The sequence below is a fragment of the Urocampus carinirostris genome, chromosome 1 (genome assembly GCF_059441175.1).
Source record: "Urocampus carinirostris isolate Australia breed hairy pipefish chromosome 1, RoL_Ucar_1.0, whole genome shotgun sequence".
Taxonomy (NCBI): domain Eukaryota; kingdom Metazoa; phylum Chordata; class Actinopteri; order Syngnathiformes; family Syngnathidae; genus Urocampus; species Urocampus carinirostris.
This window is the reverse complement of record NC_142349.1, coordinates 33,395,972-33,408,751: the sequence shown is the minus strand read 5'-3', so window position 1 is coordinate 33,408,751 and position 12,780 is coordinate 33,395,972. Positions and strand designations below refer to the sequence as shown.

General features: G+C 40.1%; 1 pseudogene; it reads right to left on the bottom strand.

Moving 5' to 3' along the window:
* Positions 1-10,313: 10,313 nt before the first annotated feature.
* On the bottom strand, positions 10,314-10,479 carry LOC148374395 (U2 spliceosomal RNA; annotated as a pseudogene).
* Positions 10,480-12,780: the final 2,301 nt, after the last annotated feature.

The window sequence follows — 12,780 nt, the reverse complement described above, 5'->3', positions numbered from 1 at the left end:
GCTTCTCCAGCCGCTGTGTGTAGATGGGTCTTTCGCGAACGGAACGGCTTTGTGAGCAGGCTCCGAAACGCGCGCTACTTTTTTCTTTTTTTCCCTCTATCTTTTTCTTTCTCTCTTATCCCGCTTTTTTTGCTCTTGCTCTCTTTCTCGATCGTTATTGCTTGATTTTGCTCTTTCTTTCTTTCTTTTTCTTCATCTACATCTTTCTCTCTTCACTTCCCTCGATCAGTTTTCCTCGCTCTCCCTTTCTCTCTTTATCTTTCCCTCTTTTTTCCTCTCTATTTGTCTTTTTTCTCTCAATCTACTTTTGCTCTTTCTCTATATCCCCATTTCTCTTTCGCTGTTTTTGTTTATTTTTCTATTTTTTTCTATTTTTCTCTCTGTTTTCCTCTCAATCTCCTCTTTTGCTTACCCTATTTTGCTCCTTCTTTCTCCATTTCTCTCGCGGTTTCTCTCTCTCACTTGTTCGCTCTCTCTTTCTTTTTGTCTTTCTTTCGCTCTGTTGCTCTCTTTGTCTCTACTTTTCTCTCTTTAATTTAGTTTGTCATTCTCTCTCCCTTTCTCACTCTTACTATATCTCTCTATTCATATCTCTTTCTATTTTACTCTTTTTAGCTCTCAGTCTCTCTTTCTTTCTCTCTCTCTCGCTCTCTTTCATTTTGTCCCTCTTTCTTTTTTCCTCTCTCTTTCTCTCTCTTCCCCCTTTTTCTCTATCATATTCCATCTCTTTTCCTTTCTTTCATTCTCTCATTATGTCTCTCTCTTGCTCGTTTTCTCTCTTTCTCTCGAAAGCACTTGTGACTGCTCCATATGAGTAGCATCAGTTCTGTGTTGTTTGCTCAGTATAAACACTTTATATTTTCAATTCTATAAAAGTCCAGTGTATCTTGAAAAAATAAAGACTATTAAAATATAGTAGCATAATACCTACAGAAAAATAAATAAATTGCCGCATAATGTTTCACTGTTATTGTCAATATATCAGTTTAAAAAATCTGATGTACAGTTTGGTATCCAAAAGAGACGACTCTTCTCAGTGAGCCTCGCAATAAGTGCCGATTCTCCCAAAGGAGCTTGAATTCCCACCAATACAGCAGTGACAGGCGCGGGTACGTGAGTGGGCATGAGCTTAAGGAGGCAGTGGCGGTTTGAGGAAGAGAAGCCGGGACCCGCAAAATCTTCGGTCCACCGAAGATGTAATTGGAAGATTGCGCTTGGTTAATATTTAGGATTCATTTCTTACATTGGGTATTACAGCGCGGCAGCGCAGTGGTTAGCTGGTGTGCGGCACAGTTCTTAGGTCTTGGGAACCTCCTGTGTGGGTTCAAATCCAGCAACCGGACTTCCTGTGCGGAGTTTGTATGTTCTCCCCGTGCTTGCGTGGGTTTCTTCCGGGCACTCTGGTTTTCTCCCACATTCCAAAGACATGCATTTCAGGTGGATTTGCCGGTCCAAATTGTCCCTAGGTGGGAATGAGCGAACGAGTTGTCTGTCCCTGTGTGCCCTGTGATTGGCTGGCAACCAGTTGAGGGTGTCCCCTGCCCACTGTCCGATGATTGCTGGGATGGGCTCCAGCACCCCGCGACCCTACTGAGGATAAGCGGTGCAGCTAATGAGATGAGATAAGATATATATATATATATATATATATATATATATATATATATATATATATATATATATATATATACATACAGTTTGAGTATAGATACTTTACAAACCACCCTACAGTAGAGCCACAGAAAAAAATGCCCTGCAATAATACTGTAAAGCAATAAAATAAAAACACAAGTAAAGCTACCTTTTGTTTTAGGGGTGGACCCACTGAGAAAAGCAGGAACTGAGGAGGGGGGGCAAAATAAGGATGGTACAACAAAACCAGAAACAAAGTAGCAAACAAACAAGGACAACAAACAAAATAGATGACATGGCCAAACAAAATCGAACCTGACGAGTGTCCAAACCAGAAACAAGGACCAAAACCGTAAATGCAAGGATCACTAAACTGTCATGATTACCGATGTGATTCACCTGTGCCCGCTCCTTTGGCGCCAACTCCCTCGGACTCTGATTGGCTCCCTGTCCTTATTTAAACCTGTTCCCTTTTGTCAGTCCGTCTGCAAACCTCAGTTAACACTAGGCAAGCCTTTTTCGACCCTGACTCCCACCTTTTTTTTGCTCCTGTCTGTTCCCTGGCTTCGACCCGTTTTTGATCCTGACCACGTCTACTCTCCCGTCTCAGCTTGTGACTCGCTTCCGACCCCGACCACGTTTTTGCCCTCCTGTCCTGGCAACTGGCCCGTTTTCTGTTCCCGACTCCGCCATCGCTCGCCACGGAAGATCCACTTCCGCGTTCAGGGCGTCCTGCTTCTCGCATCCAGCAATGACCGGATCGTGGGTGCTACCCTTTCTCTTTCTTCCAATAAAACTTGTGAAAAATGCAATGCAAGTGGGTCCTGTCTCCGTTCTGGTCCTGACACTAAACTACTAACAAAATATCCAAATAAGAAACCAGGAACAAAAGAAAACAAACCTCGCATGGCAGTGGAAATGAGAATACATAGGAAATGAAAATGACACAATGACAATAATGGTCCCGATATTTGGGGTCAGATGTGTGGTGATTGGACATACCTGTGCCATAACGTTTGGCTCTTGGGAGAAGGAGGCGTATAAGACCCTAACATGTTTAGCCACATTTAACATTGTCATATTTTTTCGTTATCTGTTGACACTCATGAAACAGTTACACAGGCTTTGAGAATAGAAAAACTGATTACATTATGCTTCAATATTTGCCTTCACTCACATTTGACTGCAGTTTTGAAACTTGTTTCAATATAACAAAACATTGTGTATTTTGCTATTTTGTGCGCACATGTTTTTACGTAAAATTTATTTACTGTTCCTTTTGAAATATCCAAATTATTTTCACAGCGGGGAACAGAAGGCTCAAACGAGTTATTTTGCCTGATGGCAATTTGCATTTTGGAGCTTTAGTTGATCTTCTGGTTTTCATCCTGCCAGCTTTACATTTTGCATAGTCAAACCAAGACTTTCCCAGTATGTTTCTGAAGTGCCAAGTGATTAACGACATGTGACATTACCGCTGTATTTGTACCCGTCCATTTCTTCCTGAATCGTGAATCTTCCTATAGCATTTCTTTTAAAACATAGTTGATCTGGAGTAAATCTGTAACCTTGATTCAGTGTTACTATTTTTTCCTTAAAATGTGTAGTGCAGCATTAAAACTGTGAGGTTATGTAACTGACTGTTATGATGTCAAACGATTTTTAATACTTTGACAAATAAAAATAATGTCATGGGATTTATGACAAAGCACAAAAAAAAATAAGGTGTTATTTTAACGGGAATAATGATCATATTGTGATAGCCAGTGATTATGAATAAATACCTTTAGAATTACAAGAGAAATATGTTAGTGTAGGGATTAATAGAATGAACTTGAGTTACTCCAAACAAAATAAGTTATCCCAAAAAAAACATGGTTTGAAAATTTTCACTGCAAAAAAAAACAACCTAAATATAGCTGGATTCTGCTAATATCAGCCACATTCAACATTCTAATGCAGGGATTCTAACGTATTTGGGGGCTCCGCACCACCTTATTATCAGGAACTCTATCAAACATTGGACTATTGGTAAGGAAGAAATCGTCAAAGGTTTTCATTGCTCATCTGTGTTCTGTATTTTTTATTTCAGGCCAAGAGGAGGATTCATTTCACTGAGTGAAAAAAAACTGCAGCGTCTGAAATAATGTCTGGCCGGACGCCCGGGGCGTGCATCTTTTACGTTGGGTGTAAAACTTACAAAACGTCTGCCCGGGTGGCCGACAACTTTTTGAAGAAAAAAAAAACGAAAGATTTTTTTTTTCAAATCAAACGCTTGCTTTATTCCGATTTCGAAATCTTCATTCGGTTTGGAAATTTCAGAATTTCGGTTTGTTTGGCAATTTGCATACTCGGCAGCCAATCAGAAGCCTGCATCGAATAACTACGTGCTTCCGGACTTTCCCGAGCGTCATAAGGTCATGCATTTGCATATCATTTTCCAAAATAGATGCACAGAGATTACAAGAAAAATGGAGAGGTGGTTAAGATTCAAGCCAAAACCTCAGCCCCAGAAGGAATATTCAAAAGAAGCTAACACAATTTAAGACGCTACAAAACGTAAACGTACATTAAAAGCATCGTGGAAAGAAGCGTTCACATGGCTTGTAGCAGACGACGCAACGCAAACATTGCATAGATGAAGATGAGTAAATACAGGTACATATTGATGGCAGATGGAAAACAGCGATGCCATATACATACAATTAATGTAAAAAGTAGATTTTTTTATAAACTCAATTCTAAAATATTGGTCTGTTATATATTCTGATTATCAATCCTTAATACTTTGCAACAATTGTTTGTTTTTTTGCGATTAGTCGTCCTATTGTGTTTCAAGTTGTGAAAAATAGGGCAGGCAACTTTATGGCTGGGCAGGCAACTTTTCAGAGTTGTCTGCCGTCCGGTAACTTTTTGTCATGAGTTTTAGATACTGGTACTAGTAAGTACAAAATTGATGAAATCATCTTTAACAATAATAAACTGCGTCTTATCATAACTTTAGTTAAAGTAAGAATATATCTCTGACACAGAAGATTTAACATCCTTCTCATGGAAGCAGATGATTCCATTTTGCTGCCAACATTGTGTAACATGCAATCAGGGTTGGGTAGGGTTACTTTAACTTGATTACTTTCAATTACTTTTGGATTACTCCAATACCAAATATGCTAATAAAAGACACAAGAAACTATATATGAATACAATTACTAAATTTTGTGCAGGCTTGGGGAGTAACGGAATACATGGAACGGCAAAAATGATGTTGGCAAGCTGTTTGGATTTATTTTCATTTTTTTTCTGTCGCATTTTATGTTAGTTTTGATGGAGATCAAAGCCAGGAGAGAAAGCTTACCACGTGTTGTGAGTCATAATTGTATTCAAATTAAGTTTCTTTTGTCTTTTATTAGCATATTTGTTATTGGAGTAATCCAAAAGTAATTAAAAGTAATCAAGTTAAAGTAACCCTACCCAACCCTGCATGCAATTTACTTGCATTTCAACTTTCTGACAAAAATGAAGTCCGTCTACAAAGGATAGTCAGATATTGTGAGGTTTCCCCTAATAACTGCTCACAGAACGTCAATATATTCTCTATGGAAGCGTTACAAATTTTACACCCTGTGACCTTGTGTTTTTTCAATTCTACTTTATTCCTGTTTTGCTTTTTGCTAGATTGCCCCATGATGTTTTCAATTATTTGTACACTGTAGTATTTTGCACAACAGTCGTCCAGCTCATATGGGTGATGAAGCACTGCCAGTGCAACAAATAATAATCTGTTGCACAACAGGCCCATTGAGTTGAATGAATTCCAACGCTACGCTATTAAAAACGTGCGTAAGTGAGTCGGGCCCCATGGAGACGAGGAGGTGGGCAATTGTCGAGCTGGGAATGTGTGAGTTGAAGTTTGGAGGGCGGTGGCGCCTATGATGCAATGTTCTGGCAGCAGTGTTATGAAACAGCTTGAAAGCAGAGATTACTCAAACTAGGTTAGTAGAGCAGCGGCAGTCATGCCTTCTCTCTCTCCTTCTCATTCTCCACACATACACAGTGACGCACACAGCAGGGGGGCACACACATTCCCCTTTTAGTAATCTATCATATCCTTTTGACGCTCATGTTATTTGTTCCATGTTTTCATTTCCTAGCATTTTTTCTTAATCACTGTGTTTAATATCTGGCTGCAGTTTTTCTTTTTTCCCTGTTTAACCGTTTGCTGTATTCCCCTTGCTCTCTCCCCGCACTCACACCTCTTCTGAAACCCCTCTGTGCTACATCTCCCTTGACAACAGCAGTGGCACTTTGACCTTTGCGCTTATGTAACCGCTCTGCAGATTGGTTCGACAGCAGGGGAAGAAGAGCGCAAGAGAGAGAGAATGCGCGAGAGGAGGATCGCAGCCTTCAGCTAGCAGACATTTTGTTCCCTGACAAGAAAAGTAAGGGGGATCAAGAAACGAGGAGAATAGCTTAGACATAGAATAGCTTTGGGGGGTGGAGCAGCCACATGACAAAAAGAGAGTGGATGGCGGTAATTCGAAAATCCATACATAAACGTGGTTTTAACAGCTTATATCTCTGACAACCAATAGATCTTCATAAGAAAGTTCCTCAAATGTATACCAAGCAAAACGGTGGAACGAGTTTCGAAGTCCATGCATTCTTGGTTCGAATACTTATGCTAGCTTTTGTGTGTGTAGGTTTTTTAATTGTCCCTGTAGTTGTGTGTTGTTGGGCTGTTTTTTATCCTTCTCAATTAAAAAAGATTTATGTTAGCAAAATACTAGATATACTAAACAGAGTTATAAAACGGTTTGAGAGGGGGATCCCTTAACTGACACGGTTGTAGGGACACCACTTCCCATGGTGTGTCTTTAGCAAGTACAACCGGGCGGCGCCCATCCCTTACCACGCTGTTTTTTGGGGTAGGGTTTAGCTCACCCACATGAAACAGATAGTACTGGTTTTCATGGTTACCAGTAGCAGGAGAAGTCTCCTGATCTAACTCAGATACAGCACTTTCCTCATCCGGTCACTGTTGTTTTTTCGGTGTAAAGCGTCATCCGGCTTTGCGCAGATGAGCCGGACCTCAGCATTGATGGGCAATTCTCAAAAAAATAATAATAAGTTGACGAAAAATATTTTATATGATAAAAAAGATTATTTTTCTTATGCTTATTTATTTCAAAATGAGTGACTCATCATTAACTTACAAAGAAATTCTGCTATGTCGTCTTTTTGTTAAAAAAGCGCAAAAAACAGGCATAGGTACTGAAAGAAAAAAAAAAACTGAAAAGTCAACAGCAGTAGACTACTCCAACGGTTTAACAATGAAAACAATCATGTTGCATAAGACTTCGGTTTTTCTATATATGGACTGACAAAGCAATGGTCAATGCCGCGAGGAAGGAACACAATGTGGAGGAAATAAGACGGGGCAGAACAGAATAGGACAAGTCTGAATGAAAACAAAGTTCAAAACAATACAATATAATATAACCAGGCTGTGTCTGATTATGTCAGTGACCTCCCCTACGCACACACAAACACACAGTCACACACTGTTAGAGCAGTTTAATCCCATAGGCATTCTTGGAAAAACATTTACAAGTGAACAAACATGTCACACATGCATGTTTGTGCAGCCACAATGTCTTTTCCCACACATCCAGTCAAGTGGAATGTGTTAACTGAGGTGCCCACCCTGAGGTAGCCTGGTCTGCAGGAAACTACCCATACCCAGATTCAGGGTGGTCCTCTAGCTCCAATAAAGTGTTTCAACTTGCTTCTATCCCCAAGAGAGCAAGAAAAACCCAAACCAACATCTGGGTCCACTGTTGGAACATTTTATCTTATTCTTTTATGATTTTTGTGAATCAAAATATATCGGCGGGTCAAAGTTCAATACAATTTTCGTGTTTTGGTTTTAGCAGAGGCCTGCATTTTGTACCGTAGTCTACCTTCTAATCCTACCAATACTGTCGTACTGCCTTTCCCGATTTGGGATGACTCATATTCAATTAAATCATGTTACTCCTAACCTGCCAGAATCGAATCAGTTCGCCATAGAAAAAGTGACAACCTATTCGAAGTATAGCTAATGAATATGGTGGATAGCCACACCACAGAACTAAAAATACAACCTGCCGTGGGAGTGCCACAGATTCTGCCAACAAGACGTCAACAAAGAAGCTGGCAGAGAAGGCGCCACCTCCCAAACCAAATGACTGTGGAGGCAGGCAATGCCTGTATTACTTCTTTGTCTCATCCTCCTGGGTAATTTGATCCAGTTGGATTGTTGTGATACAACAGGATCCCAGCATTAATTTAATATCATACACACGTCTTGCCAAAGAAATACCCTTAGAAATAACCGGAGACAATCCTTGACTCTAGTGTTTGCCAAAATATGACTATGCAATGATAGTAATCAAATTAATGGACGAAGGCATGAACATCATTACGAGCAGTACTGTAGTAATATTCACCTGATGAAATTATGAGAACAGACACATCATGATTGCCAGAGAAACTGATTATTAAATGTGTTAGTGTAATTTTGTTACCGCATGAGTGTTGTGTTAGCAGGAACAACATTTTGCACTGATCAACCACTGAGGTGACATGAAAAAAGGCCTTTCTTCTGGTCTTGTGAAAATAAAAGGTAAAATATTTTTGGTTTCAAGACATAGTTCCACTGCTAGGTGGTAAATAAATAAAAAAGCAAATGGCTAAAATTTCCACTAGTACCACTAATTCTATTATTTCTACTACTACCAAAATCATGACTACCACCAGTACTACTACAACTACTGTCATGACTAACTTCTTCTACTACTAGTAGTACTTCTACTACTACCACAACTACAATGACTTTCACTTCTTTCACTAGTCAAGTCATGTTTATTTGTCTAGCCTAATCACAAAGAGTCTCAAAGGGCTGCACAGATAATTGCAGACTACAGACTATTATTACACCATCCCCTGATCTAAAACCTACATGAGGGCAAGGAAAAACTCAAAAACCTCAACATGAGCAAAATGAAGAAAGCTTGAAAAGGGACAGCACATGAGGTAATTCCCCTTCCAGGATAAATATCATACAAACACAGACTGAAAGTATTTGTACCACCAGGAAACACTAAAACACTACTAATATTTGAATAGGCTATTAATCAAAAATATGATTTGAAAATAATCCTAGTCTAATTTTTTAACAATTATTTTAATTTTGGTTGGTTTGGACACATGGAGAGGATGGATGAGGAGCAAATGTTGAAGAGGATCGACAGAGCAGAAGTAAATGTAAGGAGACCAAGAGGAAGGCCGCGATTGACGTGGATGGATGGTGCTATGAGTACACTGCAGGAAACAGGTCTAGAAATAGTGGAAGTTAGAGCTCTTGTTGGTGATAGGAATGAGTGGAGAGGTGTTGTGAAAGGATAGTGGGATGTCGGACGCGTTCTCAGGGATGGGCAGGGCACCCGTATGATGCGGCAGGGGTAAACCAGTGAAAGCTGTCGGGCCCTGCTGTTGAACAAAAGAGTGTGTTGTGTCACCCTGACCCGAGTGACATGGCCGCTTTCTTGTGTCCTGTTTCATCTGGAGGGACGAAAGCATGACCAACTTGGATGCCGAGGTGCTTAACTTGTTTGGGTGTTTGGGCATTTGGGTTGGCCTTGGTTCAAAAAGTTTTGTGTGTGTTTTTGCTACTTTTCCCCCTTTTTAATTTTCTTTATTTTTGTATGTGTTTGTCTTGCTGTCGCTCACCCCACACTAGGGATATGACCAGGATGGATAGATAGATAGATAGATAGATAGATAGATAGATAGATAGATAGATAGATAGATAGATAGATAGATAGATAGATAGATAGATAGATAGATAGATAGATAGATAGATAGATAGATAGATAGATAGATAGATAGATAGATAGATAGATAGATAGATAGATAGATAGATTGTTAAACTATGTTTGTTTTAGTTGATAGTGGCTGCAACACCAGTATTAATGGTTAGCAGTAGCATCAGCAAAGCTTGCAATATCAGCTGGAACAGGGCAGAGCCTATTGTCATGTAATGATCTTTTGGTATGTTGACTCAAAATGTTTTTTTTTTGTATTGGTGTGATCTATTTTGATCGTCTTTTTACATGTGCCAAAACATTAATGAGAGCCATTTTACGTTAGGCATGTAAATCTGGATAATTATGATTATAATAGCCCTAGGCTTATTACATTGACAAAAACAAAAAAACTGTCATAGGCTGTGCCAACATATTGTTGAACAGTATTGTATATGTACTTAAAGCAGTACAGGCAGGTGAAATGTTAAGACGTGACGTGAAATGACTAATATTTAGTATTAAAACAGCAGGTGGTTAAAGCGCAAAATATTTTTGTTACTTCCCGTGTTGTGTCTTGGGCAAGTACAGCCTGGTGGTGCCCATCCCTCTCCAGACCAACATATGCTTCTACCGGGTCAAAATTGAAAGCCTTGCAAACATTAAAGGGGCGCTGTGGGGATTTTTGTAAGGTTTATTGTTCTATATTCTTTATCAATTATCCATTATCTGTTATTGGTCAAATCATAATACGCTACAAAGCCAAGGGGCCGAGACACTTGCTCTCAGCCAAGAGGCTGAGTCAAGGTCCTAGCCACAGAGCCAAGCAGCGATCAGTGCGAATGCACCGTTCCCGGAGGTACTGCAATACCGGCCGATGCGTAGAGTGGACAGAGCAAGCTCTTATTCCATCTCCCGATTGCAAAAATCGATTGGAACTAAATGTCCTTCATTGAAGCACACAGTCCAAAAATCCGACACATGCCGACACTTCTAGAATGGTGTAAGACTGTTCTTGTGGGTGTTCTGCAATGCTTATTTTTATCGTTAGCTAAATCGGTTTTCTCCTGACCATAGGCACTTTTAGCAGCCGTGTTCGAGTCTACCATGGCTGTGGACCTTGCTGCGTTATTAGGTCAGCGTTTCGATTCAATCTTGCTGCCACGCCAATGTTTTAGTTGGATTTTCTTTTATACCAGAATTCATAATACGGTACAGCTCTACCCATACTTCATTCATTGTTTCCTTTTCACTGTGTTTTTTGTTTTTAGCTTCAATTCGCTTACAGTTGGACAGCTTCAGTGTGTGATACAGCCATATTGCATAAACAGAATTGGGGGAGTTCAGCCACGGGTCAATAGGTACAGATTATCTCATTGAGCAAATACACTCCACCCTGAATAAGATGGATTGCTGGCAGAAGTGCAAACATACGAAGTATACTCCTTTATTGTCCTTGACCTGATTTTTGCAGTGTGGTTTAGTTCTCAAGCCAAATGTTACTTAATTCATTTGCATCTGGTAAAGTATCTTACATTACCTCATCACACCAACAGTAAAACAGATATTTTAATGGCTGATTAAATGAAGTGCAGTTGTTCCGAACCCGGACTGGCAGACTCAATCCGTTTTTGTTCCATGTGATGTGTTATGATTCATGAGTACAGTGTTGGCCACATTTACATTTCCACATTATGCCCAGACATGTCTCAGCAAACACAGTCATCACAGTATTTCTCTCATCTCTTTCTTTGTTCCTTCTGTACTCCCACATACACTTGAATTTTAGGAGTCTTGTGTTGACAGTTCTAGTAATGGGTCTGTAAATTAGTTAAATTATGACCTGAATATGAGACGCTGAGTGATCACAGTCCCTATTTACTCATAATGTAGATATGTGAGGTCACACTGTTTTTCCTGGGTACACACATGCTGGGATGCAAATATATCTCATGCAAAGATCTGAGTGAAAGGATGTTTCCATGCCACCCGGACTGTTTTCAGCCCTACTGTGATTCAATGTACATTGCTATGTGAACCTGACCCACTTACACCCTGCAGCAAGTGTGATTCTCCACTCCCGCCACCCATGTGCATCAAAACTGTTGTGATATTTGTTTGGGGTTTGTATGCAAGGCCATTAAGTGTACTGAGGGGGAAACAAGAAGTCAAGTATCTCACGTGTTTCCCTCCAGGGATTACTTACAGCTTCCGTCAGGTTTAGCCCGATGACCTACCTCCCTTGGAACCTTTGTGTCTTTCATAGTGTTCTGCTGGCCAATCAAGCATTCCTTATCACTCTTTCTTTAGCCCCCCATCCCCCACCCCCACTCAGAGACTCGCTCCAACGTTTTCATTTCCTTCAGACAGAATCGTGTGTTGGTTTAAGCCTCTGCAGCGCCACGTTATCCAAACATTAAAGAGAGGTGTCAGTAGATGAGTCTTTTTAAAACAAAGGAGCTGCATTCATGCATGAATCACCTGTTTAAAAACTAAATTTATCTCTCTACCTTTGAGCTTCATTCCAACTGCTGCTCTGCTGGGTTAATTGCATTCGCACACCCACCACTTTATTTGTCATAGTAGAAATCTTGCATGCATCAACCCCAGATTTTGTGTTTATCAACATAAAAACACCGCATTTGAGAATAAGGCATGTGTGAGATTTGATTAAGTCAGTTCCTGTGCGACAGGCCCGATGACTCATAGCGGCGCAGGCCTTCACAGAGACATCTAGCGTCGGCACTGAGATACCACAGGACGGCCTTATGTAATAGTTGGAGTTTGCTCTAGATCGTGCATATTGTATGACTCTCAGACCTTTTTGATCAGAGGACTGCAGGGACACATGACAAGTCACAAGCTGTTATGCGGATTGAATCTGTGAATGATTGCAGTACACAATGTGGTTGTTCTTTGTTTTGTTTGGATCTCATGGATCAAGATGGGTGTTTAATAGTTTTGTTTCTGGTAAAATCCACATTGTCGTATCTACCTTTATCATTTTATATAACAGAACAAAAGATATTATCCTTTCATCTAAAGGAAAAAACATATCTGACAGTTGTCCCAACCGAATTATTCACACCCAGTATGTACCTTTATCAAAATATTTTTTTCAGTGCTCCGTTTGACACATTCACATTCAAAGACAGAGACTATCAAATGTTATGCAATCTAATGTTGTATTGAAGAATGAACCTATGGCTGACTCATCTAACTTGAATACTGAAGTGGGTCTTTGACGAGTGGAGGCCGGCTGATGGTAATAAGGCAGAAAGAAATCGTCCTGGTGGAAAATCTG